Genomic DNA, 14,310 nt, shown 5'->3' on the forward strand with positions numbered 1-14,310 from the left:
CCAAGAATGTTTTGCTGTCAATTTCCTTGGCCACACTGAATCCATAGCAAACCTGCCTGGGACTGAAACCCACTGGCAAGACAGGTAGTGTAATTGGGAAATTTATCTTGTCAGGTGTTTGTGTTTAGAAATATTTGTGTACTATGCTTTTTTTAAGGGGTAGAATTGGAACTTATTCAGCTCAGTCAGACAAATATACCTAGGTCAATAATATGCTAAGAGAGGCAGACATGAAAAAGTGGAAGAAACTACCTTTTTATTTTATTTTTAAAAACTTTTTATTATGAAAAATGTAATACTTTTGCAAAAGTGGGGAGGAGAAACTCTTATTCTCTATGTATCCATCACTTAGCTTTTATAATGATCTACCATTGTTTCTTACATGTCTGGATTCTTCTGAAGCAAATCCTTGACAAAAGATACTGACTTTTAACAAAAATATTTTTTACTAAGGTATCATTGATATACAATCTTATGCTCAGGTTTCCAATGAGCAACATTGTGGTTACTACATTCCCCCTATTATCACAAATGATACTGACTTAAAAAATATTATTATATCTAAGAATTTAATAATAATTCCTTCAGCATCATTATCCAGTCAATGTTTAAACTTCCCTGAATGTTTAATGAATGTGATTTTTTAATATAGTTTGAGTCAGGATCCCAATAAGGTCCACATGTTGAGATTAGCTGATGTCTTCTAAGCCTCTCTTTTTCTGTTCATTGTACTTTGTTGTTTCCTGTAGTTTCCCATGGTCCCTTTGGTTGATAGCATCCTCATGGGGTTGTTTGCTTGTTCCTTGTCCCTTGTATTGCCCCTAAACAGAAGGCTAGACCAGATCCAGTGGGGATTTGTTGGTAATGCTACTTCTTAGGTGGTGGTGTGACTTCCATTACAAGGCATGGGGTATGGTTTCTTTTTAATGATTAGCAGCCATGGTGATCATATCCCAGGTCTGTTACTTCATTAGGAATTGCAATATTAACCATTTTAATTTTATCATTTTTATCACTTATATGCTGGGAAACACCTATAGGCTGGAAGAGCTTTACTTCCTTGGCTATTGGATTACCTGGTACAGGAAAGAGAATTTTACTTAATTCCCAGTTTTCAAAGCAGTGGGCTGATTCCAGAACATCCTCCAAAGGTGACCAATGTAGTTCTTGTGTTCTGTTGAGCATCATCACGGAACTCATTGCAGCTGTCATCCTTATTGATGCTCAGATTGGCCCCTTTGAAAAGGAGGGAACCTTTTCAAATTGACTTCTGAGTGCAGCTGATGTGGCCCTAGCAGACACTGAGAGCTTCCTTACTTTAAAGTTTGATGAGATGTAACAGACTCATCTTGTTCATGTCCTGATCTGAATCCATCATGTCTCCTTGGAATGCTGGCTGCTTTCAAGGAGGTGGTATTTGGAGATGACCATCTGAGGGCCAGGGATGTCCATAGCTATGGGGCTGGTTGCAGTTTCTAGTTGTTCACAGTAAACAGAACTAGGAAATGTGTCTTTATTTTTAAATAAAATGCATCATGGATTCACATGGCTACTTTCAATTCTAATTTAGGATTGGTGAGTTGTTACTTAACCATATCAATCTGGTATCTGCATCTCCTTTCTCATGCAGAAAATCTCAGGTCTTATTGAGACCAACATTACCTTTTGCATTTTCCTATAGTAACACAATAATAGAAGCAAGGTTTTTAATTTTTCTGGCAATCACAAAAGAGAGAGGAACTGCTTTACCATTTGGGAGGTGTGTGTGGAGAGTATAAGGATTCCATATGTACGTGGACAAGTTTGATTTGAGGATAAAGGAAAAGGACCTGAGACATTGAAAACTCTTGGGCGCTTCCTGTCTGTGTTGGTCCTGCTGGCTGGGCCCCGGGACACTGAGTGTTTCCGAAGCCACCTGTCCTACTTCTCAGCTCCACCACATGGGACACTGTCCTGGGAGCCACAGAGCTCACGCTACTTGGTGACTTAGTGAATATGGGTTGCTCATGATGATGGTAGGCTGGCTGCCTCAATTAATCTTTTCCCCTTGTTTCCATCAAAGAGAGCTAAACTTACTCATTCCTCAGGGGTAAGATAATTTAGGATGAAACTTTCTCAACACTTTTTGTTTCACATTGCCAGCTTGCTCCTACCCAGAACATCCCCTCTTGCATCTCTGGGGCCCAGTCCCATTTTTACATGTACCATGTGTCTTTTGGTCCATTTCTCATGGTATTAAAACAGCTGAGTATTACAGTGGGGCTGGGGAAACACACTGTCACATTCCCATGTGCCAAGCCTTTCTCCTTGCTCACAATCTTTGAGGGTGAGAAGTAAAAACATGGACTGTGCCTGGTTTATTGGGCGTGGGGTCATCATTCACTGAGTGTCCTTGAAGCCACCTGTCCTGCTTCTCAGAGGATAGTTAGGAGGCTCCAGCTCTGTATCAGCAACTTCAGCTCCTGGAGGCCTGTTTTGTAGAGGGATGGGCTCTCCAGGCAATGGCATTGATGGCCCCATCTTGGAAGAGCTGAAAATATAAAGGAAATGAGATGGGCTGACCCCTCTCAGAGTACACGGAAGACTCCAGGATCCAGGGAACCAACTTCTACCATTGCAGTGGGAAGTTTTACTCATTACTTCCCTTGACCCGCCAGCCCCTTTGGGGTGGCTCCTAGACTGGGTCTTGGACCAAGAATGGGACACTTATCACCAGTCTAGGGGGAGTCGAGCTAGTGGCAGAAGCTGTGGCCGAGGTGGTCTGGTCGTCATGCTCCCTCCCTGCTCTTTTGTGTGTGATGGCCGCAGGAGCTACTGCTGGGTTTCCTTTCTCCCTCCTCTGGGGCACAGAGGAGTCCTTTCAAGACCTCCTGGCTAGAGCAGGTAGCACAGGTGCTCTGGGACTGCTTTTCTTTAATCCACTACTCAGTTTTGCCAAGTTGGGTGTACGACCAGAACTTTCTCATTTGGGGAAGGACCAGAATATCAGATGGCAAGAAACACCCTGTTTTCACCTCCTGCCTTCCTGTCTCCTCCCCTTGGGCCCTCAGGGCAACCCGAGGCTCAGGGTATGTGTCCCCCCAGCCCCACAGTCGTCTGGAGGTCAGTGTGTCACCCACGTGACATGTTGATGGCAGACCTGGGCACGTGCTTGTCTGTGGTCAAACAGGTCACACTCTGAAAGAGGATGCAGAGCCCTTCATCAAAGTAGAGACCTATGCTGAGGCTTAGGAGCAACATGAGAAGGATTAGCAGTGAACAAAGTTGGTGGTGAAGCTCAGGGGGCAGACCTTTGTAAATCTGTCCCTCGTCTGATTATCTGGCCTTCAGAGAAGCTTCCAATGACCGTGGTTTTGCTCAGGAGCTTCTCTCTCCTGCTTCCCTCTCTCCTGCTCCTTCCATCTTCTGCCTCCTCCTCCTCTTCCTTCTTCCTCTCTATCTTTTTCTCTCTCTGTGTGTCTTTCTGTCTCTCTGCCTCTGTCTCCACCCCTCTATCTCTGTCTCTCTTTCTCTCATAATTGCTTTAGATGTCCTTTGTTATTTCAATCTTTTTATTTTTTGCCAAATGGAAACATTAAAAAAATCTATCATCTGTTATCACCATCACTTAACATTCCGGCCAGGTATCCAACCCTGGAGATACATACAGTTTACCTAAGATGGGGTTCCAGAAGCAATGGTTAGCTTACTAGGGGGCTTGAAAATCAAGAATATTCTAGAAGGGGGTAAGCCTGGGCAGGATTTCACTGAGACCCTTTTCTGTTGACCATCTTGTTGGGGTTGGGAAACAATGGGGGCCTGTGAATGGTGACTGGCTGGGGTGCAGCATTGCCCATCTGCACCTTGTTCTCAGATATGAATTTCCACGATACATTGCTTTACTTAATCCGCCCAACAAATCAGCAAATGAAGTGTTTTTAAAGCCCTTTCCGCCTAACTTTTTTTTATGCCAACATTAAAACTATATAGAATTTAATAGAACAATATAGTGAACACATATATCTCTCACCTAGACTCAATAATTGTTACTATTTTGCCAAATTTGCTTTTTGCTCTACCTTCTCCCCTCAAAGCATCTCACAGGAAACTGCAGGTATCATAAAAGTTCACCTCTAAATGCTTCAGCGTTTATCTCCTAAGAATAAGGACCTTTTTCCACATAGCTGGTATATAACTTTTACACCTGAGAAAATTAGTAATTTCCCAATATCATTTAAAACACAGCCCATGCTCAAAAGTCCCCAGTTGTTCCCAAAATGTCTTTTCTGGGCTTTTTTGTTTTTTAAATAAGATCCAATTAAATTTCATGCACTAAAACATCCAATTTTTGTTTAAGGATGTGGAAACCAAATCCTTCCTCCCCAAAAGTGACTAAGCTTGCTTAAGGTCAAGCAAGCAGTGGGCTGTGAACCAGGGATTCCCAGCTATGGCTGTAGGGATCCAGGTCCCTACATTCCCTGTATTAGAGATACTGAGATCTGTTTTTCACAGGCCAGTCCCATTTCCCAAAAGACTTTTAGATATGAATGCAAGGTATCTTTTTATTTTTGCCAAATGTAAGCCTTAAAAAAAATGTATCATCTGTTATCACCATCACTTAACATAAATAATAACATGTTAATGCCAAAGTCAGGGACACAGTTTTAGGATACAGGATGGTCAGGTAGGAATCCAGTCACCATGGTGGCTATGCAGTCACAGGGCTACGAGGGAGGAGACTCTATGCGCACCAGGCGGCTGAGCTTGCAGGGGGGCCGCTGAGGACGAGGAGCTCGCTAGTTGGTGGCAGAGGCCACGGAGCAGGGCTGACAACCTAAGGATTTGTCACATGAAGTGCTGTCACCTTAAATTCTCTTATCCTCTGCAGATGTAGATGTCCCCTGGCCACCCAACATTTTATTGTAATAATTTTCTAATGTACTACAATGGTGACATACTTTCACAGGGAATGTTAATGTTCCACCACCTGTATTCTGCCACTGAGATTAACCAAATGATTTTAGCCCATGTGGAGTCATCTCTGCATCTTGGCTCCATTCCCTGTAATCAGCTCCTCAGCCATGGGGAGGGTTTGCATCCTGACTGTCTCAGTGGCAGGGTGGCCATCCACCCGGTTTCATCACCTCAGTGTGAGAGAGGTGCCTGACTGCCGGCTGGTGCTTCATTTGCACGCTTCCCCAGTGTCTCGAGTGAAGGCCCCTTTGGTTTAAGGGACAGAGCAGAATGAGGCCCCACAGGGCAGACCCTCCCTGCTGGGCTCTCCAGGGCCTGGACACCATGGTAGCTTCCTTCCTGCTCTCCTCAGCCCTCAGCTGCAGCTTACAGTGGGCCTGGCTCAGTTTAGATGCCTGTGGTCCCTGGTGGTCCCTGCTGTAACTGGCTGGTCATTGAATTTTGTTATTGAGGATAGAAGGTATTTGGTAGAGGGAAAGGTTTTAGACATGGGAGTACAGGCCATGACTCCTTCCCTGGGTCGGGGCAGACCATCCCAGAAAGGCAGCCACACCCAGCCTGGCTCTCCCAGTGGACCCGTACCCTTCCATCAGGCTCTGTAGGGTGATGATGTCTTGGGAAACAGTCCTGGGTTCTGACAGACCATTCTTTTACCTGGAGGTAGGCAACAGCTCTGAGGCTTCCACTGGTTTCTGGTACGTGCAATACAGGCTTCCAGCCCAAGCCAGCACTGCTGCTCCTGACTGGAGGGAACCATAGCATCTGTCTGCAGATGGCAGGCCTTCCCCTCTTAATGCAGGGGGAGGGGCTTTTCCCCTGGGAAAACCCCAGTCCTCTAGAAGCACGGTGACAAAGCCTCACAGGGGTCTGTGTGGAAACTAGAGCCAAGAGGACAGGGACCTTTCCTCTCTGGCACCGTGCACCCCTCAGTGGGCTCCAAGGGGCGACCAGTGCTTGGGTTTCCATATTCCCAGCTGTCCTCTGAGCCCAGCCTCAGCCCGGAGGCAGTGCCCATCAGGCAGGGAGACCCACCTGGTGGCTCCCAGGTCACCCACTGCAGGGGGGCTGATTGCTTGGGGGCTAACTAGGATACACGGCCAGATGACACCTTTCACCTGCAGCCCAAGGGTTATTAACCCCACTGCTGCCAGAGTAGAGAGCACAGCTTCCCCCCACCACACAACACACACTACACACGCTACACACACCCACAGTTGTTCTCTTTCCTCTTCTTTGTCTGTATGCATCTCATGACATGAACACATGTAACCACACAGAGCAACTGTAGGTCACACCTCTTAGACTGAGGCCTGCGAGCAGACAGTTGCCTGAAGCTGGCAGTCCTAAAATCCTAAGACCTGAAAAGGCATGATTAGCAGGAAGAAGAGTTATTTTTCTCTAATTTTTAAATTCGAGAAATGTTTCAGAAAATTGCACACCTCTACAAACAAATAAACATCCAGGAAGGAATACGAACTACAGATAACAGGGAACATTTTGCTGAGGTAAATGCCAGAGAAAAACAACTTTTAAGTATATCTTCAACCAGATTTCATAATGATATCCTTGTATGTTATCTTCATCTTCTGTAAGTGTAACTCACACTTTTGAGAAAAGTGTAGGAAAAGTGAATTGGGAGAAAATCCCAAATTTGTTATATGATGTTATGTAAAGAATAACTACTTGGAACAGAAGCATTCTACAATTTGTCTTAACAGAGGATTTGTTTTACTTTCTTCTTCTACCACATTGAATAAATTTTCTAAAAATGGGGTTCAAAAGGCTCTGTGGAACTGGTCTACCTGGTGATCATGTGTCTGCTGGGGCCCTGGCGAGGCTGGTCTCATTGCCATCTGCTGGGCTTCTCCCTCAGCCTGGCTCTAGTGGCCGGCTGCCCCCTCGGGCCTCGTGTCCCTGCAGCGGGTGTGGCTCTTGCTCCATGGGACCCATGGCCCCAGTGTCTCAGGGAGAGGCTCTGGTCCCGCCCTGGTGTCCAGTGGGGAGAGGCAGGGAGATAGAGGGCACCCACAGAGGTGCCGAGGGATCTTGGTGCCTCGGCCTCCTGTTGCCCGGCAGGCCCTGTCTTCCCTTCAGGTGCAGGCCTCCCAGGTGTAGGGTGGGCCCTGCAGTGGGGCAAGGGGGAGGCTGTACCACCTGGAGAGTGAGGGCAGTTGCAGCACATCCTCATCTTTGTGGGGTCCCTTGAGCTTCTAGAAGGAGGCAGTTATTTGTAGGGACAGCCCTGGGTCAGGAGGGGAAGCTGGGCTCCCCACAGGCAAGTCTCTGGGAACCCGTCTCAAGGTCTGAGCACCCTCCTCAGCATCTTTCTGGGTGAGTTGGGACTGAGCCCACAAAGCCAACATTTGGACGAAGTGGACAGAGTGCTCACCATGTGCACCTGTTCCTGCTGTGGCTTTCCTCACTGGACATATCTGGGGGTAGAAAGAGGCCTGGGATCTGGAGAACCCTTGACTGCTTTGGAGCGGAAAAAGAAACAATGTCATCAAAGTTGGAATGATGAGGGCTCCTGGTACATACCAGGTGCTAAACAATCTTACAGTGAGGCCTCAGAGGAAATAAAAAGGAGCTGCTAGTTTGCAGCTTACAGCCACCCCAAGGGCTTCACACCCACCCACAGAGGACAGAAGATGGACGGTTTCACAGATCGAAGTGGCCACCTTCATGGAACCAACAGTGCCTCTGGCCCTTCTACAGTCCCGGCAGCTGAGTGGACCCCTCCGGTGCCTCCACTTCTACTCTGAGCATTGAGGCTGCTCCTGTGAAAAGGCTTTTGGACATCAGTGTTAGAAAAGGGTTTGGGGGCCTAAGCAGGGATGGAGTTTCTTCACAAACCAGAAGAACTGGCTTCCTAGTTGAACACACCTAGAAACAGAGAGGAAAGAAAACAAGAAAACAAGAATCTTGCAGCCTGGAAGCGAAACTTTTTGGCTTAGGGAGGAAGGACATTTTTGTTGAAATATTTCCTGAATCTTTGATATGTGTCAGAAGAAAATTAGTTGCAACCCTGTTGTCTGATTCTCTGAGTGGAGGTAGGCTCTGTCTTGGCTGAAACAGAGACTGCTTCTGTCCAGAAACCCAAGGAAATGTGGGGGCTCTGGCATGCTTTTGCAGAGAAGAAATGGGCTTCTGCTAGTGAGTCCTGGGCTGCGCACATCTCCCCCGTTCATCTGACATATCTGGGATGCAGATTTGGGTCAGAATTGGCAGAACTCCACCCATCTGGGAAAGGCTACACCTTTCCTTTAGTTTGGAGCCTGTTTTCAGAAGGAGCCAGGGCCAAATTGTGCCAGGCTGAAGATTGGATAAGACCCCTTCCTGTTCTCTTAAATGGGGCCAACCAATGTGCTGCTGCAATAATATGCTGAAATCTGAAAATCTGGAACAAATATAATATCTGGGCAAGATTTTCTTTCTTAAGATGGAAAATTTCCCAAGCTGCAGAATGAAGCTCCTGAAAATGAGGAGTGAATATAGGAATTTCTAATTGAAGGGATAAATGACTTCTGAGTGACATTTACAATCACAGAAAGAGTAGTGGGGGAAGGGTGGTATCTAGAACTGCTGGGGAGCTTCGTCCTGCCCTGGGGCTTCTGACACCTTTCTTTCATCCCTAGGAAGAGGGGTACCCCATTCGCGTGAGCTTGCTGAAGGCAACCTGCTACCTCACTGATGTCATGACATCCTCTTCTCCCCAGGCCTCAGGGAACTCAGTCTGAAGTAGTTCAGCCAGGCTAGTTAGCAGCTGCCCTTTGAGTGGCTGCAAGGGCCAAGGTGTTCATTAGGTGACTCTCTGTCCCCTGCACATGTACAGGACACCCCTGCACATCTATCCCGGGCTGCCTTGGCATATGCTTGTGGATGGGTGGTTTCTAGGTAGGTAGTACCAATACATTCCCTTTTGGAAGCTCATAAGTACCGTGGGAGGGCAGGCAAGGAGGGACCATTTGTAAGTAATGGAGTGTGGCTGGTTGACAAGGCAGCCATCTCTGTTGACTTCATCATCTACCTAGTTCTCAGAGGGGACCCACAGAAGCGCCGAGGGATTTTGGTGCCTCGGCCTCCTGTTTCCTGGCGGGCCCTCTCTTCCCTTCAGGTGCAGGCCTCCCAGGTGTGGGGTGGGACCTGCAGTGGGGCAAGGGGGAGGCTGTACTACCTGGAGAGCGAGAGCAGTTGCAGCACATCCTCATCTTTGTGGGGTCCCTTGAGCTTCTAGAAAAGGCTCCTGTGAAAAGGCTTTTGGGCATCAGTGTTAGACCTCAGCTCCACTGCACTGCCTTAATTCAGGCTCAAACTTTTAGAGAAAGCTTTATTAGTTTTTCTGGTTGCAACTAACAGAAATTAAACTTGCAAGCTGAACCAAAAATAAAAGGAGATCAGACTCTTCTTCCAAACTTGTGGAATGCAAAGTTGAGCCTCTAAAATGGGACCAGAGACAAGCAGTGCAGAGCCCAGACAGCCTTCCACTGTGACCCCTCTCCTGGGTTTCTCCCATGCTGTTGGCTTCATTTCTTGTAGAATAGCTCCCTGTATGTGCTGATCATCCTTGCAAAAAAGATGAACAGCTTCTGTTAGGTTCATGGTCATAGACCATCGCCCCCAGGGAGACGAAATTAATCTTCTCTGGTTCCTAGTGCCAATTAGGCATAGGACTCTCCTGTCAGCTCAGGTCAGGTCCCTAGCAGGGCTGGGACCCTGAAGGGCCTGGAATGTGACCTGCTGGTATTATTTCTCAGTTCTGGGCTGGAGCAGAATATATATAAGTGACTCTTACTCCATGGTGGATTTCTGTTACAGGGCTGGGGGGCTGGGCAGACAATGTCCACTGAACCCTACGGGTGATCTGCCTTCCATTCTCCCTCCTGTGCTGCCACAGTCATCTCTCTAAGAGCATGTCTGGTTGTAACTCCTCTGCTTATGGACCCAGCTGGCTCTCTCTGATGGAGGGAGGGACTCTTGCCTCCATGGCACTGCAGATGGGGCTAGCAGGTCAGCTCTAACCATCTTCACCTTCTGCTAAAGACCTCCAGTGCTCTGAGTCTGTGTGTTAGCTCATATGCTAGGTCTGTTTGCTTTGCACAAAATGCTGTGACCTCTCTTTTGTCCAATTACTTCCCCTCTTCTGGTAATCCAGCATAGTCACAACTGCTCCTGGCTAGTCTTTCCCAGACACAGGCTTCTGGCACAGCCACCCCACTGGACATGATGCAGATCCCTCTGCCAATCTGATGTGCTGTTACCAGTCTCTCCCCAGTGGAACTTGACCTTCTGCAGGCAGGGACTGCTCAGCTTTCCACATAGGAAGCACTGTGTAGATTTTAGTGAGAGGAAGGAGTGGACAGACACAGTTACTAAAGCCTCCTCGGTGGTCCTAGGTGACAGCAACACACAGAGAGGGAGGTGACAGTCCCTTTTCCACTCTGGGTTTCCTGGGTGCTTTTCTGGGCAGTGTCCTCTGAGAGGGTTACACACATGTCAACACAGGGCTAAGGGAGTTTTTCAAGGCTTCCAGAAGTGAAGTATGGCACTGGGCAGCTTATTTCATGGAGCCTCAGGGCTAGGTATCTTGTTTGGAGGCTGTGGAGCTGAGCCATGCAGGCTGGCTGGGAGGTGAGGGTTGAATTCAGGCTGCAGCCTGCTCCTTCTCCAGGGAAACTCAGGTGAAGCAAGAATGGGGAGCAGGAGGGCAGAGACATCAAACCCAGATGCCTATGCAGGACTGCTTCATTCTCCCAGGCTCAGAGCCCCACCAAGAGGCACTGGATGGCTCTCTAGACAGAATGTGTTCCAACCCAGACCCTTTGAAGTGCACGGGGGAGGGGCATCACACTAGCCACAGTCAGGTTTTAAGTATTTCCCCCTTCATTGGAAAGGGATGCATGTCTATTGTGGAAAATTGTGAAGTGCAGCAAAGTCAAAGGAGAAACAATCACCTATAAGCCCATCGTCCAGAAATAAGCATTCTTAGCATTTGGTGACTTTCTTTCCTGGCTTTACCTCTATGAATTGTTTTTTTCTATGTTGTTGATCTCATGCTATGAATACTCATTTGTGTTTATTATTATTATTATTATTATTATTATTATTATTATTATTATTATTATTATTATTATCGTTACTTTGTAAATATGCTTTATAAGGGCTCCATAACATTCTACTTCTGAACAAGCCACATTTGCTGAATAATTTCAGGCCAGGATTTTAAAGTATATCGTGGGGTAAGTGACAGAATTTCCAGAATCTCCCGCCTGGCTTTGGTCCATTTACATATCAATAGGTGCTTACCACTGCAGCCTCCCAAAGCCTCTGGGGAAAGGGGTGGAGAGATAATACCCATTCTCTCCTCCCATCTATTCCTGGTAAGTAATTGGTCTGGCATTTGTCCGTCACCAAGGACCTGCAATGGAGTTCCTCTCAGAAGGAGTGGGTGGAAAGTAGAGGGCACACCGTGGCTGCAGAGCATGAGGGCCAGCCAGAGGAGATGGATGGGGCCTGCCCTGGCCCGAGAATTCAGGCAAGCTGTGAGCAATAAAAAACAGTTTCTCCCAACCTACCTTCTCCCTCAACTTATTTCAGTTTCACTAGTTTCACTGGGGATTAGCCCAGGCCAAGAACACCCTTCCCACTGGAGCTTCATGTGTCCATATCACTGCCACCACCATCTGGCTATAGAGAAGGGGTGGTGGTGGTGGACCCAGCTGAGCTAGACTTGGGGTACAGCAGATGTCTAGAGGCGTGCCATGAGGTCCAGGCAGCCTCTGGTCATTCCCTAGTTGGGACTGAGAATGTGACCAACTGGAAAAGCTGAAGCAGAAGAAAAGGAACAATTTTGGGCTGCAGGAAGATGTCAGTTTGCATTGTTTGTCACTTACTAGTTGCAGGACTTCAACTGCTTATCCAAGCCTGCTAGGCTTCAGTTTTATAATCTGAAAAGTGGGGTAATAAGTAACTGATTCAAATGATTATACAAATAGAAATAAACTATGTAATAAGCAACATGGGATACATAACATATAATTAAATATATAAAATAAATGTACATGCAATATGTAATAGTGCTGTATAAAATAATTTTATTCTATATAACATGGTATCTAGCACAGATAATGTAGACTATAGAAAATGGATTATGACTTAAGTAAGGGAACGTCTGAAGGCCTCGGAAGAGTCTCAGGCACAGGAAACATACCCTAATACCTGTAATTGTAGACAAAACAGGGTTAACATTGACAATGAGAGTAAACTACATGGGGAGGGGCCACGAAGGAAAGAGGGTCTATGCAGGTCATCTTCTCTGAAACTGACTGTTCTGGGAAGAACATTAAACTTTGTATTTGTAAAAGCAAGTAGACATTCTGGACAAACATCTGTTGCCTGCAACAAAGTGGACTTTTTGCCTAGTGAATAATAGCCTTAGCAAACAATTATGTGTAGCTAAATGTAGGTTACAATAGCCTTAGCCACTCCTAATTCTTTCACATCTCTTGTAAGCTACCTCCAGATTCTCTTTTTTACCTTTAAAAACCCTAAGCTTGTTCCCTTCTTTGTAGCATGCATTTGGGTTTTCTCCCCAGTCTGTGTTCTAGGGTTGCAACCCCTAAGACTTCAAATAAATGCAGCTGATTTTTACTGATGGTAATTGTTTTAGAGCTTTGCCTTTTTGTGGTTCACATACCTGTTAGAAGAAGGTATGTCCTTTTTCATTTAGCCAAAATAAATTCAGGGACATATTTACTTTGAATTACTACTGTTCAGAGAACTGAGTTTAACAGAGGACGCAGCAATAGCAGAGCCCAAGTCAGCCAGCCTGGCAGTGCCTGATCTCTTCTGGACATTTCTGTGCAGAACTAACCCAAGCTCTCAGTGACCCTGTTGAGCAGGAGAGGATATGATGATCCTTTCCAGCTTCCTCAAACCCTTGACCTCCCACTTTATTTCCCAACAGCACCCCCCCACCCCAAAAGATTGAAATTCTGGGTTTGTTTTGCCTCAGTGGCAGGAGGCATAGAGTTGCCCTGGCCATGCTGGAGGGACTATCTGGAAGACAAATACCATCTGCTGAGGTTTTCTCAGCAAATGTCCACATTCAGGGACTCAGTGTGATTCCAGATGAGAGGTGGGCATGTGGGAAGAGCTGGGCTTCTGGACTGGCCAGCATCCCAATCTCAGGTTCCTGTGGTAGGAGATGTTCGGAGGTTTATTACCTGTTACTCTATGTCCCTGGGCAATTCAACTAAACCTTTCTATAGAATGGGTACAGTAACACTCATGCTTTGAGGTTGTGAGGACTAAATATATTTATTTAGCATGTAAGTATTAGCAAGAAGAAAAAATATGTTTATTAAGATATAATTGTGTCTAGCACAATTTCCTTTCCTCCTACATCATCCTCTCTGTCCAAAGACACTCCTGTCTCATCTCCGTTCACACACCTATGTGGATACATGTTCACATACATGACATACACCTGCATTCAATGCATACATGCAATGCACACATCCATATGCACACATGTGCTCACACATGCACATCACACTGCACAGCAAGCACATTCACACACACCACACACATGCACACTGTGGTGTACCCACAATGATCTATCTATTCAGTTCCTTCAACATGCTGTGGATTTTAACATTTGTGTGCATTTGAAAGGACTCTTCTCTCACCAGAACAGAAGATATCTTTGGTTCTTCACTCAGGAAACTTCTCCTTATCTTGTATAGCCCATATCAGATGTCACCTCGGTGAAGCATTTTCTGGCTCTCCTAGACAGAACTAATAGCTCCTTCATTTCCTTGGAAACTGTGAGCAGACTGAAGGATTATGTCACACTCACTCATTCTTGGATCCTCGGCGTCTGACATGGAGTTGGTGCTCCAGAGATGATTGCTGAATGGTGCAAAGGCAAGTGTGAACTTAATCTTCAGATTCTTCAGTCTGTGATCCCCTTAAAGAGGTTTGGGGGGCTAATTTCTGGGACAAAGTGCTGTTTGGGAAGTGTTTGGAAGGAGGGAATTCAGGTAGTGTACAGAATGCACACACAAAAGCCACAACAGGGGGCAGGAGAGCGTAGCTAGGGAAGGACACTGTGTGCCTTGGATGCTATCAGCCTAGTTCAGTTGAGGTCAAGGGCATAGCCAGGGTGGTGGGGGCTTAGACTGTTAAGCTGGGAAGTTGGATTAGAGGTCTCAAGTTTTTAAGTCTTAGAACCTCTTCACAACTCTTAAAAATTAGTGGTGATCCCAAAGAGTTTTAATTTATGTGGGTTACATCAATATTTATGATATTATAAATTAGAAATGAGCAATTTTAAATATATTGATGAACTCATTAAAA

The 14,310-nt window shown here is 46.2% G+C and overlaps 1 long non-coding RNA gene across 1 annotated transcript in view; it reads left to right on the forward strand.

Moving 5' to 3' along the window:
- LOC140850583 (uncharacterized) overlaps positions 1-13,908 on the forward strand; it is a 51,439-nt gene extending 37,531 nt beyond the window's left edge. The window contains exon 3 of the long non-coding RNA XR_012133524.1: positions 13,698-13,908. This is a non-coding gene — a long non-coding RNA (uncharacterized lncRNA). The remainder of the gene's footprint in view (positions 1-13,697) is intronic.
- Positions 13,909-14,310: the final 402 nt, after the last annotated feature.

The sequence above is a fragment of the Manis javanica genome, chromosome 7 (genome assembly GCF_040802235.1).
Source record: "Manis javanica isolate MJ-LG chromosome 7, MJ_LKY, whole genome shotgun sequence".
Classification (NCBI taxonomy): Eukaryota; Metazoa; Chordata; class Mammalia; order Pholidota; family Manidae; genus Manis; species Manis javanica.